This window comes from Choloepus didactylus, chromosome 22 (genome assembly GCF_015220235.1).
Source record: "Choloepus didactylus isolate mChoDid1 chromosome 22, mChoDid1.pri, whole genome shotgun sequence".
NCBI classification, from domain to species: Eukaryota; Metazoa; Chordata; class Mammalia; order Pilosa; family Megalonychidae; genus Choloepus; species Choloepus didactylus.
In genome coordinates, this window is record NC_051328.1 from 27,075,361 (window position 1) to 27,097,424 (window position 22,064).

A 22,064-nucleotide genomic window follows, 5' to 3' on the forward strand; every position below is an offset into this window, starting at 1 on the left:
ATGCATTGTTTCAAAATTTAATAGCCGTAATTTTGGCAACAGAGACAGAAAGGATAAAAGGTTAAAAGTTTGAATAACTCAGATAAAACAGGTATTCGCCAAATGAAAATTAACTCACTGTATTCTGTAATTTCTTACACTATAACAGTTGAAAATCATGTGTGTGAGTACATGTGTATGCAAGTGTGTCTGTGTTATGGTGTTATGAAAATGGAAAGTTTGAAGACTGCAGGTGAGGAATGGCAGAATTTAGAACATGCTTATAATCAGAGAGACCAGTTCCAGGTCAACATTAGACCATAAAGTAGAGATTTTTGCAGATACACAGACCAGATCAAAATTGTTTTTAGGTAATTTAAGCAGAAGTATAAAATTGTTTTAACCTGAATTATTAAAGTAATTTGAACTATGTCTACCTCACCAGGAGAAGTAATGAGATTTCATTTTTTGACTGCTGCTTCTCGTTTTGACTTTCTTTGTCAGTCCTTTGAGGCCACGAGTAATATTTCAAATATTTTATCAGTTCTGAATCTACGCAATAGGCATGCTCACTATTTGTCCATCTCTATTCATCGTACACATGCACTAATCCACGCTGATAATTTCAATATTCTGAAAATGTTAGAAAACAACAGAACTTTTCACCCTGAGAATTAGCCAGCATAAATATCAGGACTGCTTAAGCAGCCTTTAGCAATGTATACTATGATAACACTAAGAATTCCCTCTTTCACAAATACCTTGACCAGGAGGCTCTCTACTGTATCCCCAAATTAGGAGTAGCTGTGCTTTTGGCTTCTGAGCTGTAGACAGCTGGGGCTGCAGGCACCAAGTTGCTGCTGCTTTCCTCAGCCTCAGACCTAGAAGGGCCTCAGTGCTCATCCTGGTAAACCCTGATAGCTCCCTGCATTAGGAGCCCACATTTGAGACTAACAAAGCAAAGATGGTTCTGAAAACCTTCTGTCCTACAAAATGCCATGCTGTGGCTCTGAACAGACGCCTCTTCGTATAGTCTCTCTTCTCCCCTCCCTTACATATCCATGACCTTGTTAAGTTCCAGCTTCCGTTAGAAATGCTATTTGAGCAGCAAACTTCACAAATTGGGTCCATCTCAATGCTGCCATGCAAAGAAAAGACATCTGTCTGGCTCTTCATTTAAAATAAGGAAAAATTGAAATCGCAAAATGCCTCCATTGCTCTGAACTGTTTCCTAATGAACCTGTTTGTCCCAAGAGCTGTGGTGAGGAGTGTCTTCTCAGAGAGAACCCTTTGTGCATATTAATATTATGCATGTTTTCCATGTGACTCTTTCTGGCTTGCCCCCACCCCATCCTTTGAATTCATTTAAATAAAAATAATTTATACGGACATTCCTTCAGTCAGGATTTTCTCTCCCCCTTGCTTAAAGACATCTATAATATTTTGTTGATGCTTTGCATCCCAACTGAGTCATTATGCTTTTGCATATCATTAAAGCTTTATAAAGAACAACAGCGACATCTGCATGTGCCGCAGTGCCAAGGAGATAGGAAAAATACTGAAAACAAACTCTGTATTGGCTTGGAGGCCGTCTGGCACTGTGTCTCCCCAGCAGCCCCTGCCACCACCATGGATAGGAGTAATTGTACAGCATAATCACATCATGCCTCATCTGAATATTCATAACAGAGACAAAGCCTTGGAGGATACAGAAGGAGTGAGGATTATTTAAATATAAAACAGCATCTCATTTCCAAATTAAGTTGTACCAGATACACTGTGTACCAGGATTCAATATTAAACCAACATTGTTTTACAGTTTGGAAATCAAAAATGAAGAACATGGAGGAGAGAAGCGACTCAGTAAAGAAGGGCTAACATACTCTCATTCTTGACTGAGGAAAAACAAAACAAGACAACAATAGCGGCAGAATAAAAATAAAGTGATATTTGAAGAGTCACCAACAGTGGCTAACCAGCTGCTGTTTTACTACAAATGAAACAGCCTATTGAGGGAGCTTTTAAAAGCTCCCAATTAATATGTTGTGCATGTATAAGATCTACAAAGAACTCACTGTATTCCTTCTCTCTCCCCAAATCCCCCAATACACACACACACTTCCTAACTACCACCTTTTTTTCTTGTCTGGTGCAGGGGGAAAAGATCAGAGCTACAAAATAATTGATTAATCGCTTCAAAAGTGACAACATCCATCTTCAAAAAGAAAGGACGAAAACAAATATACAGTGACTATTCATTAATGAAGGTATAAATTACCGATGGCTTCTTCATTCTTTTTAGTTCATTACCCCCCAAAAGAAACAAATGTAATCCACATGTTAATATTTCTTGTCTTCATTTTCTTTTGATTTAATATGATGCCTTTTATTTAAAAAAAAAAAAAAAAAAAGTGTTGGTATTTGTAGAAGCCTCTGCCACTGCATTCCCCAAAGAGCTACTAGTTTCAACTCACTGGAGTTTATATTCCTTTAACTGTCGAGTAAAGGAACATTTCTGCTGTTTTTAAAAATATACTGCTCTGCAGGAGTTGGAAGAATCCAAGGTTGTATCCAACTTCAAAGGTTTCCAAGTAATAATGATTTTAGCAAAAGTGGAAGACAGATCATGGAACAAGTCCCTGTTTGAAGATAAGCATCATAGGGACCCTTTTTTCTTCCCTCTCCCCAACTTTGTACTTCTGGCTCTGAATGTCCCTCGCTATCACAGTTTAATGATATGCAAATGAAATATGCATAAAACCATTCTACTGTATGATGATTAAACACTGGAGACATTAACAGCGGAGGCTTCACTCTGTAATAATCCTTCCCGACCATCCACTTTGATTGCGGAGTTATGGAAACCCATAGCAGTTGGCAGAGAGACTGAACAAGAGAGAAGGAAGGAAGGATGCAGGAACACATCTCCCATCTCGGTGCTTTTCCCACTCCAGGAGATCCCCCGACCCCCCCCCCCACCTTGCACTGCGTTACTATTGCTGTCTTTTGTAATCCATCCATGCAGTCACACCAGAGCGATTAACGGAAAAACCTCTTTTCTCTTAATGTTTCGAAGCTCATTAGCCAAACAATTATTCCTCATTAACAGCAAAAGCTCATTCATTAAAAGGAAAAATATACCCAAAAGATGCCAGCACGGTTAATCCTGAGTCCCGTAACTGGGCTGTAAATCCCATACTACTTGTATATTCCATGCGAAAGGGACACGCGCCAATCCACATTAAAAGAAAGAAAGAAAGAAGAAGAAAACAGTTTGTGTGGTTTGTAAAATCCACAAGAGCAGCAATTAATATTCCCATTGAATGACTTTATTTTTTGTCTCTCCCTTTTGTTTCCAGCGCCTGCCCCTGGCTCAGCGCCCGGTGCCAACAGAACACCTTTCAGGATCCACAGCAACGCAGACAACGTAAGTACCAGCCGTTTCCTGAAACGCTTTCTCAGATTTTTTTTTTTTTTAACCACCACCTAAAACAGAGACCAGCCTCTTTCCCCTTCTCTCCTGCATTATGCCACCAGGGTTTCCTAAGTAGCACCTTCCAAATCCCTCTGCCTTCAAGTTTGTGCATGTCTGTGTGGCATCCCTCCTCCTCCTTCACTCCCATAGTGGATCTTGTAAAAGGGCTTCAGATTGGCCCCATTCATCTCCCTGGTGATAGCAGTGAATGTAGATAAATCTCTGACTGCCTGCTTGCTGCTAGAGTATGATTTTTATTTTGTCTTCTGTGTATACCTGGGTCAAAAAATGGGATGTATGCACATACACAAACAAGCATACACACATATCCTTCTCTTTCCTTCTCTGTCCTCATCTCCTTTTGCTCACACACACATACATTCCACCTACCTGTGTATATGCGTAAACATATACACCTAGATACCTACCCACACTTACAACACAAAATTATAAACATATCTAATGTTTAATTTGTCTGAAAATATGTGTATTTATATACACATACAGCCTTACACATTGGTCTGTTGGCAATCGGTAAGTACCTATCTTTTAACTTATACCCATCTATATCTCCATTTAAATATTCCCTCTTCTCCCAGTAGAGGCTGGGTGCAATTACAATACAGAACTGTACAAGCAGCATTCCTTCCTTAGGATTTCTATTTGTAGACCTTTATGCACCCTTCTCTGCCTTCTTCAGAGCTATAGAATTGGCATCTTTCCCTGAGGTTTTCCGAATGGCAAGTGGTATCGGCTGTGGCAAGCATTCATGCCGCTTGCTGTGGCATCTCTCTTCCGATGTCTCCTTTTTCTCTTTGTTTGTTGTTGACTAGGCTGAATGGTGGTTGTTTTTTTTTTTTTTAAGATAATTATAAGCGAAGTTGAATAGCAAATAAGCCAACAGCTCACAACCCCATCCCCCACCCCAAAAAATAGCCCCACACAAGCACCTTCTGCTGCAACAGATGCCCCGATCACCCCTGGCATGGGCAAATGGGCACACGATTTTGGTTGTTGTTAATTTTCTCTGTTTGTTGCCGTATTTCTTGTTTGTTTTCCTTGTTTCTTTTTTATTTTTCAAAGAGTCCAGGATCCCGGCCTCTGCTTGGAACAGAATAGTGTCATGGCGGAGACGACGGCCTTTGTCTTGCTGGGTGTAAAAGCATCCGCTGTGCTGGCTCCACTGCGGCAGAATCAAGTTTAAAGGAAAAAAAGTGATTAAAGTCAGCTTTGTGCCTCTTTGGTGTGGAAGACCCCCAAACCCCAAGTAGCCGAGTCTCTGGGTCCAAGGAAGGGCTCATAGTTGGAGTAGCCTGGGCTGTAATCCTGGCACTCGCGCCTTCGGTTGCTGCTCGCAGTTCGCTCCTGGGGGTCTGGATAATCTCCCTTGGCTTTACCGCACCGTCTGGCCCGCATACAGGGCCCCGGTAACATATACCCGCTGCTGCTATCACACGAAACTGTGGCGTTGCCCCTGAATGGATGGCACTGTGCCAACTCTGCTGCCATCCGCCCTTGCAGCTTTTTTCTTTCCTCCCTCCCTCCCCTTCTTCTCCTCCTCCCGTCGACTTGACGTTAATTAACACACGGGTTAATTGATTTTAAAAGCCGAAGAATTACAGTTAACTTTTCCCACAGGGTACAGACTCCAGCCGCCTGGCACACACTGCCTTTCGCACTGGTGCGGAGGTGGGGGGTAGGTGGCGGGGGGGGGGGTGTTGGGGGGAGCAAGGAAAGCGGCAGCAACACTAGCAACTGCTGAGGGAACGTTGCCTGCTTATTGGAGTAGAGCCGATAGAAGTCGACATGGTACTGACAACATATATAGCCATTATATATTTTGTTAAATAATCAAAGCACAACCCTGTCTTTCTTCTCTCTTTCTCTTTCAAAACAGGAAGCCCTATAGGAGTTCTTCTAGAAGGGGAAAAAAATCCTTCGCCCAAACCATTTTTCTCAACCATAATGTTTTTTTTCCGAACCATTATGTTTTTCCCCCTCCAAAATAAGAAAATAACTGGCTAAGTGATACCTGTTTGTTTGTTTTTTTTTCCTTGGGTGGGGAGGGAGGCTACAAAGAGGAAGAGACACAACCCCCCCCCCCTAAACATCATAGGCAAAGAGAAAGAATTTTAAAAATTGGAAGTCCCATAAAGTTTCTCTCTCTTTATCTCACTGTTTTGTTTTGTCTCTATTCGTCTTGTCTCAGAAGGATTGTTTATAGTGAAGGATCTCAATGAGATAGTGAGTACATTGTGATTAAGAATAAAATTCATCAAATGAAAGCTCTTTGTTTTTTTGTTTGTAGGTGTGTATAGTTTTGCTTTCTGTTCCCTTCACCCCAATCCCGTTGAAAATGAAAGCAATTGATATTGTAGTTGGAAAAGAAATAGGCAAGGCTGGGAACTTGATGCTTTCACCTTTTCATGCTTTCATTTTATTTCATTAGGTTTTTAAAAAGCACGTAGCAAGTGAAGCCACAAGAGGAATTCATTATGCAAATAATGTCACTTTGCATAATGTCTCATGACTGGAATATGCAAATGAGCTGTATAATTTATGAGTGCCAGTGTCTGTCTAAAAGTGTTTCATATAAAAATTTACAAAGTGAACCTGAGGGATATAAGGAAGGCAGTTCTTCCACCTCCATTACCAGGAAAACTGTATTTTCCTACAAGTACTTGCTAGTAATACCATCAAATACTATTTAAAGAGATTAAGGTTCCAAATGTTCATGAAAGACAAAGATTTACCTCTCACTCTTCATCCATTTATTCTTTACCTTAAATTTTAGATTCAATTTGTGAAAGAAGTTATTTAAACCAAACTTGCTACTCGTGTATGTGTTTTCTGAAGAAAGAAATGTCTTAAAGAAGCAAACACCTTCTCTATTTGTCTGGATCCATGAATGCAGAATGGGATTTCTCATTTTTGGTTGTGTTTTTTTTGTTTGTGTTTGTTTGTTTTTGTACCCTGCTGTGCACAACATCTTAGAAATTGTAGTCCCTTGGATGTATTACATGTGTGATATGGAAAACTGGTACATTCGATATTCTTCTGAAGGTATACTTCTACTTTCAGAGTAGTCTTCGAAACAGAAATACCATTCAGTGAAAACCAGCTTTTAGTTAAGTCAGTTTAGTTGGCCATCTCCATATCTCATTTTTGGTGACTTTTTTGAGTTGGCGATTCTGAATCTTTTGAGAAGACACAAAATCTTCGATAATCTGACCTTATATTTTTCATTATAATCATAAGTTCTATGGAAGAGAGGCACGTGCTACTGTGAAAATGTGTATCAGGAGAACCTGATCCTTGGAGGGCATATCAGAAAAGGCTTCCTAAAGAAAGTGATTTCAAGGTGAGCTCTGAAACTTGAAGAGAAATCAGACAAAAAGAAGGAGAAAGTGTTTTCTATGTAGAGTATGTTAAATAAGTCCTAAATAAGTCCTAAAGCAGGAAAAGAATATGGCTGCTTGGAAGAAATGAAATAAGCTCAGTGTGGCTGGAGTGTAGAGAATGAGTCAGTGGATTATACTGGGAACAGAAAATATTGTCTCTAGATAACTTGAAATACAGAAAGGGATATAGTTTTATTCAAAGAATCATGTTCTTATGTGTTATAGTATATAATACATTACATACATACTAATACGTGTGTATGTTACACAGTAAACTTTAAATATTGGTAAAAAAAAAACCAAATCATGTTCTCTATGGCTAAATGGAAAAGTAAATGTGTATGTTTGTGATAGTGCTAGCAAATGTGTGGGTTTACAACCTTGCAGCACAAATTTGGGGTTGATACAAGTTCTGGCCTCAAAGATAAAAAGTATAATTGAAAAGGAAAAATATTCCTTTATATTTAAATTAAGATAATTATTTGACTTTACTGCAAATATATATATAAATATATAAAACTTTCTGCTCCCTATAGAATGAAAATATTGGAAATTTTTAGCATGCAGACAACTGATCAAGAAGACTGGCCTAGCAATCCATGGTCTATCCATGGGCATCAGGAAAGCTACAAGATTGGATCTATCTCCAGTTAAACCATTGCCAAGCTCTTTGGAAGCCTGTTGTCTTTGACACCAATCAAATAGGACATTAAAAGGTACTAACAGCTGTCCATTTAAATATGACTATCTTGAATTGGTTGTTATGATTCAAAGAACCAAGTATCCTACAGACGTGTTTTTTTTTTCTTTATTAGAGAAGTTGTAGGTTTATAGAACAAGCATACATAAAATACAGGTTTCCCATACACCCATCCCAAGGCCAACACCTTGCATTTGTCTGGAACATTTGTTACAATTGATGACAGCCCATTTTTATAATTGTACTATTAACTTAAGCCCATGGTTTAACTTAGGGTCCACTGTTTGTGTAGTGTAGTTCCATTGATTTTTTTTTTAATTTATTCTGTTACCATATATACAATCTAATATTTCTCCTTTTAATCATTTTCAGATATATATTTCAGTGCTATTGTGTTCACAATGTTGTGCTACATTCACCACTATCTATTACCAAAATACTTCCATCATTCCAATTAGAACCTTGTACATTTTAAGCCTTAACTTCCCATTCCCTATCCCACCCAGTCCCCTGGCAAGATACACTCTAGATTCTGACTCTATGAATTTGCTTATTCTAATTGTTTCAAATCACTGAGATCATACAATGTTTGTCCTTTTGTGTTTAGCTTATTTCATGCAGCATGATATCGTCAAGATTCATCTACATTGTTGCATGTAATGTTTGGAGACTTTATGTTAAATTTAATCCAGAAGGTCATGTTAAATTTAATCCATTTCTGTGGGTGTACAACTTTTGTGGGTGGAACCTTTTGATTAGGTTATTTCAATTGAGGCATGCTTCAGGTGGGTCTTAATCCTCTTACTGGAGTCATTTATAAGAGGATGACACAGAGAAAAAGACAAGAAGCTCAGAGAGAAAAGCCATAGAAGCTGAGACGGAAAGCCCCAGATGGAGCAGCCAGAAGCTGAAAGCAACGAACCCAGGAGACAAGTTAGAGACCAGCAGATGCTGCCATGTGCCTTGCCATGTGACAGAGGGATCCAGGATCACTGGTAGCTGGTTCTCAGGGAGAAATCATCACCTGTTGATGCCTTGAATTTGGACATTTTCATTGCCTTGAAACTGTAAGCTTGTAAATTAATGATCCCCATTGTTAAGAGCCAGCCCATTTTATGGTATCTGCATTTCAGCAGGTTTAGCAAATTAAAACAGCACGTGTACCAGGACTTCATTCCTTTTTACAGCTGAGTAATATTCCATTGTATTTGTATACCACATTTTATTTATCCATTCATCAGTTGATCAGTTCTTGGGTTGCTTCTATCTTTTGGCAATTGTGAAAAATGCTGCTATGAACATCAGTGTGCAAATATCTGTTCAAGTCCCTGATTTCAATTCTTTTGGGTGTAAACCTAGTAGTGGGATTGTCAGGTCATATGATAGTTCTATACATAGCTTTCTGAGGAACCACCAAATTGTCTTCCACAGCAGCTACACCATTTTACATTCCCATTAACAATGAATGAGTGTTCCATTTCTCCAAATCCTCTTCAACACTTATTTTCCATTTTCTAATAACAGCCATTTAAATGGGTATTAAATGGTATCTCATGATTTTTATCTGCATTTCCCTGAGGGCTAATGATGTTGAGCATCTTTTCATGTGCTTCCTGGCCATTTGTATATCTTCTTTGGAATGATGTCTGTTCAAGTCTTCTGCCCATTTTTTTAATTGGGTCATTTGTCTTTGTGTTGTCAAGTTGAAGGATTTCTTTGTATATTCTAGAGATCAATCCTTTATCAGATATGTGGTTTCCAAATATTTTCTACCTTTGTGTAGGTTGTTGTTTTACTTTCATGATAAATTTCTTTTAGGAATGTGCCAATTTGTATATTTCTGTCCCCCAGAAAAAGCCATATTCTTTAATGCGTTCTTGTGGGGGCAGACATATTAGTGTGGATTGAGTTGGAACCTATTGGTTCAGTGTCCATGGAGATGCAACCCACCCAATTGTAGGTGATAACTCTGATTAGAAAATTTCCATGGAGGCATGGCTCCACCCATTCAGCATGGGCCGTGATTCGTTTACTAGAGCACTGTATAAGCTCAGACAGAAGAATTAAGCTTACTACAGCCAAGAGGGACCCTCTGAAGAATGCACAAGAGCTGAGAGAGCAGCTAGAGGTGAGACAGACATTTTGAAGACGGCCATTGGAAGCTGATGCAGACATTTTGGAGAACGCCATTTTGGAACACAGCCTGGGAACAAGCAGATGCCAGACATGTGCCTTCCCAGCTAACAGAGGTTTTCCACATGCCATTGGCCATCCTCCAGTGAAGGTACCCGACTGTCAATGCGTTACCTTGGACACTATGGCCTTTAGACTGTAACTGTGTAACCAAATAAACCCCCTTTTATAAAAGCCAATCCATTTCTGGTGTTTTGCATTCTGGCAGCATTAGCAAACTGGAACAAGGAACAAAAGTTTTTAATTTTGGTGAGGTCCCATTTATCTATTTTTTTTTCTTTTTTTGCTTATGCTTTTGGTGTAAAGTCTAAGAAACCATTGCCTACCACAAGTCTGCTTCCCTGTGTTTTATGCTAGGAGTTTGAGAGTTCTAGTTCTTATATTAAGGTCTTTGATCCATTTTGAGTTGAGTTTTGTATATGGTGTGAGATAGGGGTCCTCCTCTTTTTTGGCAGATGGAGATCCAGTTTTCCCAGCACTATTTGTTGAAGAGACTATTCTTTCCCGATTGAGTGGTCTTTGCCACCTTGTCAAAATCGATTGGCCATAAATATGAGGATTGATTTCTGAGCTCTCCATTCTATTCCATTGGTCTATATGTGTGTCCTTGTCTACAAGCATGTTTTTAACATGCATTTTTTAATAGCATCATTAATATACTTAGGATAAACTGTCAAAGGCTGTGTTTGGGCTAGAGTAGCCTTACTATAAAACATCCTGATTTGGTAGTGGTAGTTTGAATAGAAAACTTGCTTCCATTTCCAATGGCTTGAGAAACAGGATTTCCACTTGGCTGATTTGCCATCCTCATATTGAGAGGCAATTAGCTGAGGTTTCTAGATTGGAAAACAGTTCTAGCATGTGAAGCGGAGGTAATTTATTATCTGCATTCAGTTGCTGGTGCTTGATTTCATGTCATTAGAAATTTTATGTACATGTACTTCATCGAGAATAACTTACTATTATAATTCTTATAAAATCTTTGATTTTTCCAATTTATGTTTTGAACTATTGGATTTCTATATCCAAACTTATGTGACATATTCTTTTTCTAAAGTTTTATTTTCAAAAAGTAAATAACCATTTAAGAAAATAAAATAGGAAAAATCACCCATCAAGAGCAGAATACAAATTCTTTTCAAGCACACATGGAACATTCACAAGAGAGATCACATTCTGAGCCATAAAAAAAACTCAAAAAATTTAAAAGTGTTGAAGTTAGACAAAATATATTCTCTTGATTAGTACATAATTGAAAAGAAATCAATAACAGAAAGATACATGGAAAGTCCCAAATTTTTGGAAATTAAACATATTTCTAAATATTGCATGGATCAAAGAGAAGGTCAGAGGGAAGTTGGAAAATATTTTAAATTGAATGAAAATTGAAACATTTTACAAAATTTGTCAGATGCAGCTAAAAAAAAGGTGCTTAGAGGGAAATAAGCTTTATTGGCTTATTTTAGAAACCCAGAAAGTTTCAAATCGATAATCTAAGTGTCCATCTTAAGCAAGCAAATTAAACCCAAGGCATAAAGAAGGAAGGAAGTAATAAAGATAAAAGCCTAAATTAGTGAAATTTAAAACAGAAAAGTAGCAGAGTAAATCTGTATGCTGAAAAGCAGATTCTTTGCAATGATTATAAAACTTGATAAATATCTAGCCAGAATGAACAAGGAAAAAAGTGAAAAGACACAAACTACCAAAATCAAAAATGAAAGAAGGGACACCACTAAAGATCTTACAGACCTTAAATGGATAATAGGGATAAATAGATAACTTTGTCAGTAACTTTAATAACCTAGATGAAATGTACAAATTCTTTGAAAGAAACAAACTACCAAAACTCATTTAAGAAGAAATAGATGACCTGAATAGTTTTATATCTATTAAAGAGATTGAATTTGTAGTGTAAAAACATTCCTGTAAAGAAAACACTAGGCCCAGATGGCTTCACTGGCAAATTCTACCAACCTTTAATTCCACCAAACCTAAACAATCTTTTTCAGGAAATAGAAAAAGAGAGAATATTTTTCAACTCATCTTATGGGACAGCATTGCCCTGATACCAAAATCAGACAAATATAGTACAAGAAGAGAGAATTATATAGACTAATATCCTGCATAAACATACACACAAAACCCTTAACACAATATTAGCAAATTGAAATGAACAATATATTAAAAGAATGATACATCATGACCAAGTCAGATTTATTTCACACATGCAAGATTGGTTCAACATTCAAAAATCAATGTGATTTACCCTTTCAACATATTTTTAAAAAATAATAATAATCATTTCAACAGATGCAGAAAAAAGTTTGACAAGAATCAGCATCCATTCATGATAAATTTCTCTTTGCAAACAAGAAATAGAAGAGAACTTCCTCTGCCTGATTAAAGGTAGCTACAAAAAACTATAGTTAACATCATGCTTATTCATGAAAGGTAAAATGCTTTCCCCTAAGGTCAGAAAAGGGAAGGATGTTATCTCTCACCATTACTATTCAGCTATGAACTGGAGGTCCTAGCTAGATCAATAGGACAAGTTAAAGATATAGGAGATACACAGATTAAAGGGAATAAATAATATTGTCTTTATTTACACATGATATTGTCTACATAGAAAATTCCAAATAATCTACAAAAAAAAGGTGCTAGAAGCAATGGGTGACTTTTACAATATCACAGGATATAAGATCAAAATACAAAACTATGCTAGCAATGAATAGTTGGAAATTGAAATTTAAAAGGAAGCACCATTGTAGTAACATAAAAAGTGTGGAATAATTAGGGACAAACCTAAGAAAATATTTCCCTGGTTTATATACTGAAAACTATAAAACACTGAGGAAACTAATTAAAGAAAGTAAACATAAAGATATACCATATCATGAGTTGGAAGACTCAATATTATTAATATGTAATCTCTCTCAAAATTCATGTATAAAATTTATTCCAATCCCCTTCAAAATCCAAGCATATTTTATTTTTTGGAAATTGAAAAATTGATTCTAAAATGTATAAGGAAAAGCAAGAGAATAACCAAAACAATTTTGAAAAAGAAAAACTAAATTGGAGTAATCACATTATCTGATTAAGCTACAGTAGTCCAGACAGTATTGTTTACAATAAGGATAGACATATAGATCAACAGAACAGTATTGAGGCTTAGATATAGATGCACAATTTTTTGGCAAAGGTTCAAAGGTAGTTCAATGGAAAGAGAATAGTCTTTTCAATAAATGGTGCTGGAACTATTGGACATCCACATGGAAAAATGAAAGAGAACCTTGACCTGTATGTCACCATATATAAATATTCATTTTAAATGGGTATTAAAGCAAATTTTTTTAAAAACCTAACACTACAGAGTTCTTAAAGAAAACATAAGATAAAATCTTTATGACCTTGGACTAACCATAAATGCAAAAGATGATAAACTTGACTTCAGCAAAATTGAAAATACTGCGTTTTGTAAGGCACTGTTAAGTAAATGAAAACAGAACCCATAGACTGTTCTTATTGACTAATTCTTTAGTCTGTCTCCCCTGCAGTGTTTGCTGATGATGTTATGCAGTGTGTGTCTCTGATGATGTTATCTCAGAAATCTTTTAAACCTGATATACAAGTAATCATTCCTTTGTCAGCATAGCTGAGTAGTTAGCCTGTGATTAATTAGAGGTTGTGCTTAAATACCATGAGCCAGTAAGTCTTCTGCCCCTTGCTGATGGATGTGTGTGTGGTTTAGAAAACACACTAGGCATTTCACAACTCTGTTCCATTTTTTACTTTCTATGTGTGCTGGGCCTTATGCTCATCCAGAGATTTATAGATAACTAGGCTCCTCTCCTTATTGTGAATGCAGCATTCCAGGAATATATGGGAGCTTATCAAGGCCCACTGACTGTCTCATTCCCCCGGTTTCTGCATTAAATTTCTGGCTGGTCTGTCAGTCTATTGCCCCACCACAGTAGAATTATCATACCATGAGCTGGGTGGGAGTAGTCGGAAATGCCCCAGGCTAAAATACCACTGACTCCCACTGTTCTTATCAAAATTCAGTCTTGAATAAATGCTTTTGAGTTGGTTGCATGCCCTTGCTCAATTTTAAAAGTCCTGAAATGGTTTTTTTTTTGGCACTTTTGTCCAATTTATCATTGCTTTTTGGAGCAAGGGTTGCCAAGTACTCAGCCATTGTGAAATCAGCCTCTGTTAAGTTTCAGTTTTTGCAGGAGAAATGTAATACTTGTTCCCATTTTCATGATTTCTGTATGGCTTGTTCTCATCATTCAGGATTCAGGCAAATATATTAATTTCCTGATAAATACCCAAAAAGACTCTCCACAGTGAAATATTGGAGGACATTGGAGGTACTTTTTTATTAAGGCAAGACAGATTAATTGGATTACATTTGAAATAGAAATTTCTGTTTATCAAAAGATATCATAAACAAAGTAAAAAGGCAAGCCATGGGCTGAGAGAAGATTTTTTTTTTAAGATGTATAACCATAGAAGTGTTTCTATCCAGAATGTATAAAATTCCTAGAAATCAGTGATAAGCTAATAGAATAATGGCCAAGATACTTTGTCCGGCGCTGCCCCGCTCGGTCCCCGGTTCCCGGCCGGCGAGGGGAAACAGGGAAGGAGAGAGAGAGATGCAGACTGCGCGAACTAACCTGGTCATGAATCACGACTCGAACCACACGGCAGTTGTGAAAGCAAGCCCTTTACTACAGCTAGATGAACATTCTGTGTTACTGGTTCCCACACGGGGCACGGCGCCTCGTGGGAGAGCAGCCTCGATGTGGCCGTCAGGCACGGCTCCTTGTGGGCTGTCTCACCCTACCCCGTCCGGGTAAGACCTTTTATACACAATTAACAACCAATAAGCTTCTAGGCTAGTATCGCGTATACAGGATTTCGATTGGTAGGAGCGGGTGGCGGATACATGCGTCACTATGCGGAAACAGGATGCAGGCGCCATCTTGGCTCACTCGATGGGCGGGGGTAACTCTAGAGCAGGCTGCAGCGCATACGCTAGGCCCGATTCGGGAGGCGGCTTTCCACATCTCCCCCTTTCTTATTTATTTTTGACCCAGTGTCTCCAGTGATGAGCGTGCTCCCGTGAACCCAAATGGTTCACAACCTCTTTGGTGCTTTGGGGAGTCTGGACTAGGCCTCAGCCATCCAGCGGCGGAGCCTCTAGCACCAACCAGAATGCTCACGTCATATGGAGACCGGAGAGTCCGTAAGCTGGAAGCAACGTGACTCTCCCTGCAGTGCTTTGCCTGGCAACTGGGGAACAACGACGGGGGCAGGAACAGCAGTAACCAGAGTCGGGGGTGTCACTAGGTGTCTCTGTGCAATGGCTAGGGTCCAGTCTGGCCACAACTAGGACTCTGCCCTAGAGACCCACCTGAGACAAAATTATGACTACTGGTGTCGCCTTTTACACCCGAGAAACAGCCATGCGATTCGCTACAAATTTTGCTCCAAAGCGCCCCACCTGAGGCGACCAGGAAGGGGTATGGTTAATAAATCGGTCACTATCGGGGGGTAACAGAGGTGGGAGTCATAGCCATCATAGTGGTAACACGCAATTGCTGCTGCGCTTGAAACAGGCGTTCTAGCAAACATTTAACAACGACTAATCCCACCAATAATCCCACTGCAATGAGGATCCAATTAGTTAAATTGGGCCAAGAGAACCAGGAAGAAACACTGTGCAATAGTTTCTGTAGAACCTCGCCTAACCCGGAGAGATCGACTTTAACGGGTTTTAACTTGATCCCCCCAATTGTGTCTAAACTAGATTCCACCTGTTGGGAGAGATTAACAAATTCAGGAAAATATGACCTTTTCAGCCAATCAGAGACTCTGGAAATGCTTCCGGTCACGTTGGCCCTGACAGGAGTGACACAGAGTTTAACCGTAAGCCACCGGGTGTCACATGTTTGCTGAAGCACTCTCCAGAGTCCATCTATTTCCAGTCCAAGTTCATCTATCTCCGCTTGGAGTTTCTGAATGGCCTGGAAATTTAAGTTCAGCATCTGATTGTGGCGGCGTAGCACGTCTCGGGTAAGGTTGACCAAGCCATTTACCGTTTCCATCGTTATGGCGAGCTGCCGATCTGTCCATGCTTGTAGCACAGCCTGCCCGATCGTTGGGACAAACAAAGAGGAAGCTACACTGGCAGCATTCGATAGCCATTCTTTTATGCCTCTTGGACGCCTAGACTTAGAGAAGGGGATATTGTTAAGTGAAACAACTTGAGAAACAGGGCCAACCCAGTCGGTTGCCTTGACGGGGAGCCAGACATAACTTGGGCGATACACTAGGATAGCGGGGCGGCGAGGCATCCGGGTCTTTGGAACGGTTTGCAGACTGTAGGAGCAAACCCCGGAAGGAAAAGGCACCTTTGAGTCTCCTTTTTACTCAAGATCCCTTCACAAGACTGGCGGCTCTTCCCTGTAACGTTAAGAAATTCAAGCAAGACTCCCTTACTTAACTCGCCATTACCAGTTTCACAAGTAGCATTCGCCGCAACTGTGGTGTTGACAACCTTGACAGAGAGGTTAGCAAAAGAGAGGATCAGTGTGTCATTGGTGAGGGGGAAGGACTCGTTGAAGCTTGTGGAGGGTCAGAAGGCAGGTGGTGGAGACCTAGAGACAGGGTACGAGTGAAAAACACAGGAGAGGCGGGAGACCCAGCAGAGAATGGGGCCAGGGTCGGGGGATGATGCCACAGGCCCCAAAGACCACTCTCCTGCGCTACCACAGTTCCACTAAAAAGAAAAAGGCAGATTAGAAGGATTGCTATAGGAGAGCAAAGAACAGAGTTACCGATCCTCTTTTTGGGCAACCGCGGGGGTGGTCAGTCCTACTATTATCGTCTTGTCGGTCGTCGCCATCATCAGCAGGGTCGGAGGCTTGGTCTAATGGTTCAGGTTGTATATTCGTTGGCGTTTCTGACAGCTGTTCCTTGGCTTCTTCAGGTGATGTCACGGTTCTCACCAGTCTTTCCGGAACCCACACTGGTTGACGTCCTGGTTCCTGGGGAAAAACACAAACAGAGCCTCTGGCCCAGCTGAGCACCGGGTCAGGGCCTTTCCACTGCCCCGACAGGACATCCTTCCAACGGACTAGACCTCTATGCGGAGGACTCGGGGTGGTGTGTTGCAGGGCAGGTGTCATTCCTTGTGAATTTTCGTTTAAAAAATTATATGTGAGCAAGGCTACAGACAGTCGAGCTTTTGGGGACAGGCCGTGGCCTATACCCTCTTTCTGTTTTTTAAGCAAGTCTTTGAGAGATCTGTGCGCTCTTTCAATGATTCCTTGCCCCTGAGGGTTATAGGGGATGCCATGTTTTAATTGGACATCCATGTTGTCACAAAATTTTGGAAGGATTTACTAGTGTAGGCAGGCCCGTTATCCGTCTTTAACGTCTTTGGCTTACCCCAAGCTGCCCATGCAGCAAGGCAGTGTGCAATGACGTGGGAGACTCTTTCTCCTGGTTCAGCAGAGGCAAATAAAACTTGGGAGCATGTGTCCACCGACACATGTAAGTACTTGATCTTACCATACTCTGAATGATGAGTGACATCCATCTGCCAAGTATCCCCTGGGGTGAGACCCCTAGGGTTGACCCCAACCGAGGGGACTGCTCTCTGCTCTGCACAATTGTTGCAGGCTCGGACAATATCTCGAGCAGCTGCACGTGGTATGCTGAACCGCTTAGCTAGGGTACCTGCATTGATGTGAAACTTGGCATGGAATTCTTGGGCTTGTTGATACGGTACCAGCGTCGGAAAGATGTGCAGCTGTCGAGTGGCTACATCTGCGCTATGGTTCCCCTGGGCCATAGGGCCAGGCAAACCTGTGTGGGCTCTAATATGGGTTATGTAAAAAGGGTGTTGCCTGGTCCATATAACCTCCTGTAGTTTGGCAAAGAACGTCCTTACTGTAGAGGAATGTTTAACAATGCCCACCGTTTCTAAAATTTGTACAGAGTTCACAACATAAGCAGAATCCGAGACGACATTTAAGGGCTCGGAAAGGCTTTCCAGGACTGCAATGATAACCTGCAGTTCTACCCATTGAGGCTTTTGTGGTTGGAAGAGCACTGTTTTAGGAGTGTCCCCCTCCACACAATACGCCCCTGTTCCAGAGCTGGAGCCATCCGTGTATACGGTGGGGGCGCCTGCTAGTGGCCTAGGAGAGGTTACTTTGGGAAAAATCACTGGGTGCCGGGTGACAAACTGCAAGAGAGGAGCCTTAGGGAACTGATTGTTAATGGGACCAAAAAATGTACACCGGAGAATGGCCCATTGATCTATGCATCCGGTGAGTATCTCAAGCTGCTGGGAAGAATAAGGCACCCTGAGATTTTTGGGCTGCTGACCGAAATGCTGCACAGCCCTTTTAATGCATTCTAGGGCCAAGTCTGCAACCGCTGTAGGATAGTGCTCTAGGACTTTTTTGGGGGAAACTCCAGGGTGGACCCAGAGCAGCGGCCCCCGCTGCCACAGTACCGCAGTGGGCTGTAATTCTGTCGGCAGCACGCAGGCTTCAAAAGGCTCATCAGGGTCTATTCTCTTCAATGCAGCGCCACTGAGCGCCTGTTCCACCTGGCATAGTGCTCGCCTTGCCTCTGGAGTGAAGCTTCGAGGTGAGTTTATATTAGAATCCCCCTTCAACAGGTCGAACAAAGGTGTTAGTTTGACATTGGGTATTTTTAGGTATGGACGGATCCAATTGATATCCCCCATGAGTTTTTGTAGATCATTGAGAGTGTGTATATTGTCTAGCCTGAGAGACACCTTTTGGGGGGAAACATGAGTGGGTGCGACTTTCGCCCCCAGGAAAGTGGTAATGTCAGTCATTTGGATTTTTTCAGGGGCAATCTCTAGGTTAGCTTCTCTAAGACTAAGGACTAAATGTGACAAAACTGTTTTAAGAAGATCTGTGTCTCTATGGGCTAAGAGAATGTCATCCATATAATGGATGATTTTCACTTGAGGGAACTGCTGCCGAGTGCTAGCTAGCTTCGCAGCGACATACAGCTGGCACATGGTAGGACTATTAGCCATGCCTTGGGGCAGGACTGTCCATTCAAAGCGTTGACAGGGCTCCTCTTGATTACTAGAGGGCACAGTAAAGGCAAACTTAGGGGTGTCTTCAGGGTGGAGCGGAATAGAAAAGAAGCAATCTTTCAGATCTATGATGAAAATCGACCAGTGCTCCGGTAATGCCGAGAGGAGGGGCAGTCCCATCTGAACGGGCCCTAAAGGCTCCATGCAATCGTTAATAGCTCTTAGATCATGTAGCAGTCTCCATTTACCAGATTTCTTTTTTATTACGAATATAGGGGTGTTCCACGGTGACGTGGAAGGGGCGATATGGCCCTTTTCTAGTTGTTCTGATACTAGGGCGTGCAACGCTGCAAGTTTTTCCTGTGGCAAGGGCCACTGAGGCACCCACACCGGAGCCTCGGTTTTCCATTTTAGTTTTATAGGTGTGGGTGGGAATCTCTCCTCAGTGGCCCCTATGAAAAACCCAAGCCTCGTCTGTCAGACTTGGGGGCAGCTTGTATAGGCTCCGCACGTCCGTGCAGTGAAGCTCCTAAACCCTTGCCGGGGGTATACCCCATTTCTTTTAGCAGTCGCTTAGAGGTTGGGGAGTAGCCGCTAATTAAAGTAACGTCCATTTGGGTCAGAATGTCTCTTCCCCACAAAGACACAGGCAGGGCTAATACATAAGGCTGGAAACTGCCTTGGTGTCCTTCTTCATCGGCCCAATGAAGGGCAGCTGCACTGAGCATGGGCGCTGAAATTTGGCCTATTCCTCTAATGGGCTCTTCCGCCCTGCTCGTTGGCCAGGTGGGGGGCCATTCTTGTTGTCTTATGATAGACCGATCGGCCCCTGTATCGAGCAGGCCCAAGAAAGATCTGCCTTGCACCTTAATGGTTAGCATAGGTCGAGACTCCAGGGACATATGGAGTCCCTCAAAAATCGCTCCACTGGATCCGAACCCTTTTTCCCCTCTCTGTCTGATTCTGCTTGGAAAGACTGCATGTAAGCTGGGTAAGAGCAGGAGCTGCGCCAGCTTATCACCTTCTGCAATGACTAAGGTGCCCCGCTGAGATTGAACCATAACTTGGGCACGGCCTGTGAAATCTGAATCTACAAGTCCTGGTATAACTGTTAATCCTTTCAGGGCCGTGGATGCTCTTCCCAATATGAGCCCTACAGTACCAGCCGGTAAGGGCCCCTTGAAGGAGGTCCCTACTAACTGGACACCCATGGAGGGGGTTAGTACGAGTCTGGAGGTGGCACAGAGGTCCAGTCCTGCTGAGCCGGGGGGACGCACGAATTTGATCGGATCCTGTGTTGTCGAATGGCATGCAAGGGGGTCCGTCGAAAGGGCGGACCCCCTCTTCCCGTTTTTTGGAATCTGCTCGGGGCGGCCAGAGAGGCGTCTACCCTGCGCATCGAAAACCGATTTACAGTCTTCTGCGCGGTGGGGGCCTTTGTGGCAACGGCCACACGGCCTGGTTGCTGCACCTGGTTCGCCAAACCGTTGAGTGGCAGGGGGCTGACGTCTATTGGGACAATCTCTCTTAAAGTGCCCTGATTGGCCACAGCCATAGCACCCGTTAGACTTTGCCCCTAAGGTTCTCGGGCTTTTTGTAGCCACCTGTAGGGAGCTGGCTAGCATGGCAGCTAGACCTGCATTAGTTAAAGGGCTGCCAGCATCTCTACAGAGCCTGACCCACTCTGTCAAATTTTTTGCTCTGTTTTGTGCCAGGATAACTTTGCACTCCTTGTTGCACTGCTCAAAAATCATTTGCTTAACCACAGTCTCTGCTACTCCTGGATCTGAGAAGATTCTCTCAGCTGCGGTTTGCATCCTGGCTACAAAATCCGCAAATGGTTCTGTGGGGCCTTGGTGTATATTGCTGAGTGAGGCCTGAGCCTCTCCCTCACCTGTTAGCTTTTTCCAGGCACCCACAAAACAGCGGAAGATCTGGGCATAGACCTCTTGTGGGAAACCCGTTTGGTTCTGGGCATGGGCGCCTCTCCCCAAACAGCATGTCAGCATTCCACCCGCCACGTCTCCCCGCCGCATTCCTTGCGGCCTGCTCTTCAGCTAACTCCTCAAACCATGCTTTCCAATCTATGAATCGGCCTGACGGCAAGCAAGCACGGGCTAGCTGAAAAATATCTGCGGGTGTATGATTTAGAGCAGAGAGGTTCTCGATCATGTTCAAGGTATAAGGGGCATTGGGGCCATACTGATGGACGGCCTGCCTCAATTCCCTCAATAGTTTGTAATCATATGATTCGTGCCGATTGCCACCTTGGGGATTGATAATAACCGGGTACATTTCTGAGACTGGCTGCGGCTCAAGTGGCTGGTAGCCACCCAGCATGCCAAAAGGTCTAAATGTTGTGAAAGGGTTCCATCTCCAGAAATGTCTCCCACCACTACCTAATGGCAAAGGGTCCTGAGGGCCTGTATACTCGGGCGGGGGGTACGGCAAAGGTTGCCCCTCCCCTGACCGACCCATCGGGGTTTCCGGGTCTGGCAGCAAAGGATAATTACATTTACTGGGCATGGCCACTAGAGGGAGCTCTCGGCAAGGTCCTTTGGTGGGACCGCCCAAGGCGTCAGTTGGGAGCTGGGGTGTCCCTGGGGGTGCAGCGGTAGACATTGGCGGGGCGGAAGGCCGCACGGGTGTGGCGGGAGGCTCCTCCCACTCAATTAGCGGGGATGCTTCCGCCTTCTCGTCAGTATCGCTATCTGACTCTGAGTCAGAGTCACTGGACTCCGGCGGTTTGCCCTTACAGGAGCCGTCCGCTGACGAAACTGACTGGGTTTCTTGGAGCGCGCACCGTGCTTCTTGCAAGACAGAGGACGGGCTTAGGCCGGTAGCCGATTCTAGTTCAAGGACCGCACGGACGGTCTCCCATATGGGTACTAGAATCGGGTCCATACACACGCCCGTCTGGCGCGCTCGGTCTATGTCGCGACCGAGCTTCATCCAAGAGGGTAGGCTAAGGCTGCCGGTGCAGGCAAACCAAGGGGCAAAAGTATCAACATCATCAAGAAAACGCTGAAGGGAGCTTTTCCTGACCGAGATACCCCGTTGTTTCAAAAGGTTCTTTAAGGGAGCTAAGAGAGGTGAACTTCCGGACTGCCCCATGATTGCAGTCGGCACTATACTTCAGTCACTCGGAGAGCTCTTCCGAGTCCCCCGGGGTCACCTGAAAACCCACGGGCCCTAACTATCATGTAATAAGACGCACTC

At 42.4% G+C, this 22,064-nt stretch overlaps 1 long non-coding RNA gene across 2 annotated transcripts; it reads left to right on the plus strand.

The window, feature by feature from the left end:
- Nucleotides 1-2,787: 2,787 nt before the first annotated feature.
- LOC119518793 lies at nucleotides 2,788-5,496 on the plus strand. Of its 2 annotated transcripts, XR_005213849.1 has the most exons (4): nucleotides 2,788-2,915; nucleotides 3,339-3,406; nucleotides 4,538-4,668; nucleotides 5,352-5,496. It is a non-coding gene; the product is annotated as an uncharacterized LOC119518793 (long non-coding RNA). The 2 variants fall into 2 exon arrangements; XR_005213848.1 differs by lacking the exon at nucleotides 2,788-2,915 and having other exon boundaries at nucleotides 3,197-3,406.
- Nucleotides 5,497-22,064: the final 16,568 nt, after the last annotated feature.